This window comes from Camelina sativa, chromosome 5 (genome assembly GCF_000633955.1).
Source record: "Camelina sativa cultivar DH55 chromosome 5, Cs, whole genome shotgun sequence".
In the NCBI taxonomy this organism is placed as follows: Eukaryota; Viridiplantae; Streptophyta; class Magnoliopsida; order Brassicales; family Brassicaceae; genus Camelina; species Camelina sativa.
In genome coordinates, this window is record NC_025689.1 from 7,978,993 (window position 1) to 7,982,135 (window position 3,143).

Genomic DNA, 3,143 nt, shown 5'->3' on the forward strand with positions numbered 1-3,143 from the left:
CATCATGTGGATGAGGTGCTATGGATACTGATTAGTTATACATTATCTATTTATATTTGAATAATTGTTCGCTATAATGCGGATGGTTAACATATCTAGATGAATACTTACTTTTGGATGATCAGAGAAAAATATATGAATACCTAATTATCCAATTATAGTTGAATATTTGTTAATTGTTATGTGGATGCTAAAAATGTCTTATTATGTGGATACGTATTTGTGGATACTAATGTCTTATTTGTGGATATTTATGTGGATACTTATTCTAAAATCAAATCCACATGGATGATGAGTTATACACGTCCACTAAAACCTACTTGTGTTTTGGTGAAACAGTCGTTGTTAACTATCAAACCATTTTAACCTCATCATATCCCCTAAAAAACTAAGTATGAGACCGTTTATTATATCCTATACTAAACTCTAAGCCCTAAACCCTAAAACCCTAAACCCTAAATCCTAAATCCTAAATTTTAGATCATAAACCATAATCATAAATTTAATTTCATAGTAATTGTAACAAATGTAGCCAAATCTGAAGATTTTTTACTAGAAAACATAAAACTGATGATCAATAACATATGAAAAAGATTTGATGGATGATAATATATACAAGGTAGTAGGTACCAACCTGCACTATGTGCGGGATATAAATCAATTTAAATAAAATATTATGAATAAAATTATTATTTGAGATTTAAAATTTGTTTGTATAAAACAATAAATGTAAGTAAAGTTTTTTTCGTTTATTCAAATTTACATTTGTATTATGTAAAATATGTTTCACCCGTGAAATATTTGAACTTAGAAAAGAATTTCAAGGTGGTGTAGAAAGTTTTGATGTATTTTTGTGTTTCTAAAAATCAAATTTACATATTTTATGTTTCACATTATTATCTATATCACTATACCATTAAATAGATAAAACAATATTCTAAAACTAATTGATTTAATTTAAACTAATCTTAAGTTTAAAAATGCGATGAGAAAAATGATAAAAGTGATAAATAAATGAATTTTTTTTTTCTTGTTTGTGAAATGTAATTTACTTTTAATAAGTAAATAGGTTATGAAAATGATAATTAAATACATTTTTGGATTTAGTAGTTTATGAAATTTTTCATTTTTAAAAACTAATAGAAAAAACATTGGCTCATAATATTTTAGTGGCATATTTATGTAAATAACTATGAGAAGTAAGGGTATTTATTAGAAAATGTACAGGAGCTCTGTGAGCACGATACCTCGGTTTTTTTGTGAGAGTGTTTCTCTATTAATATATAGGAGATATGGAACATGAAACTAAATAATCATAAACATATAAGCATCTGGATTTGATTTTGTAGATGATAAATATATCAAAATATAAAAATTTAAAAAGATATAAATGTGGCTAAGGAATATATATATTGTTATCCAATACTCAAGATTATTTAAACACATATATCAAAAAAATGGAGTAAGATAAACAAATAAAATAAAAAGTATTTGAAAAGAGAGAAAGAGTTAGAGAGGGTGAGAAAGAAAGATAAAAGAAAGAAAATAGAGTAAAAAATAAAAATAAAAGAAAGATGTGTGTTGAGAAGTAATGTGTTTGGAGAGAAAGAGTTAAAGGGTAAAAAAGTAAAACACTATAAGAAAAGTGTGTGGTGGTCGAAAAATGTGTTAGAATGCAATTTTTTTATATAAAAGTGTGTTAGAATGCAAATATTCCTTTACTTAAACTAATAGTGATATCTCTTGAAACTATAATTGAAGGGCAAACTTCGGCTAACCTTATTGCTAAGATGATAACATCGACGAGAGACAAAAGGTTCTATTCTTATATGGCAATTTTATCCACTTGAATACTGAACTTTTAAGTAGAAGTTTTTCTTTTTGCTGTGTCTTTTGTCTTCCTCTCCCTCTCTCTTTCATTATCTCTCTCCAACTGCAAAACAAGTTTGTAACATCACCTCAGAAAAAAAAATAACTCTCTCTCAGATTCTATCAACAATGCTACAAAGGACGTAGTAGTTTTCTCCATATCTCTCTCACACTCTGTATCTGGTTTTTTGTTCTTCTTCATCTCTCTCTATTCTTCTCCATATCTCTCTCTCAAGACCTCGTCATTATCTTCTATCAATGTTTAATGGAGTCATGGAGAGGCATACCTGACTTGGAATGTCTTATTCGATGTAAAGGAATTAATTGTAGGGAAAAAAACTAACTCATATTAAGAGATTAATTACTAAACTAACTCATAAAATGTGAAAGTTAAATGAGGTATTTTCTTGCATAAAATACCTTTTTTGCTTTGTTAGAAAAAAATTAAAGTCAAATTTACCCTCTCAGCATTTAAAAATAAAATAAAATAAAAATTTCGAAAGTCTGTCGGATTTATAGATTTTGAAAATCTGTTGTGACAGATTTGTTTGTGTACGACAGATTTCTTTTAAAGATAGTTACGACAGATTTATAGATATTGGCAGATTTATTTTTCACGACATACACTTATTTATAATGACACCATAGACTTTTATAATATATGGCAAGTTTGATATAATGTCTGGCAGATTTATTTTTCACAGTTATTTCAGATTTTTTTTAATTAAAAATCTGTCATAATGTGAGAGATTTTTTAATTGAAAAATAATTATTAGTTTGACGTCTAGTGATAACAGATTTGTTTTACGTTACGACAGATTTGTTATTTTAACCAAAAATCAGTCATTTGATAACAGATTTATAAACGTTTTAAAAAATCCCTAAGTTGACCTACGTGAAGACTATATGTTATGGTAGATTTGTTTACGTTGTGATAGATTTTTTTTTTTTTGTATTTCAAAAATCTGGTGTTTGATAGCAGATTTATTAGATGTAGAAATAGTGATAACAGAGTTGTTTTATGTTATGACAGTTTTTTTCTTCCAAAAGTCATATTTTTGTACATCATCAAAGATATATATTTAAATCATATTCTTATAGTATATATCATATTTATAAATATTTTTTTAAACATCATATTTTTATAAATCAAAATTTTAAATCCTATTTTTATACATCATTTATCTTTTTTACCAATTAAATTTCATTAATTTTTTATACATTATGTTTTCTAACTATATTTTTATATATTATATTTTTAAAAATATTAAATA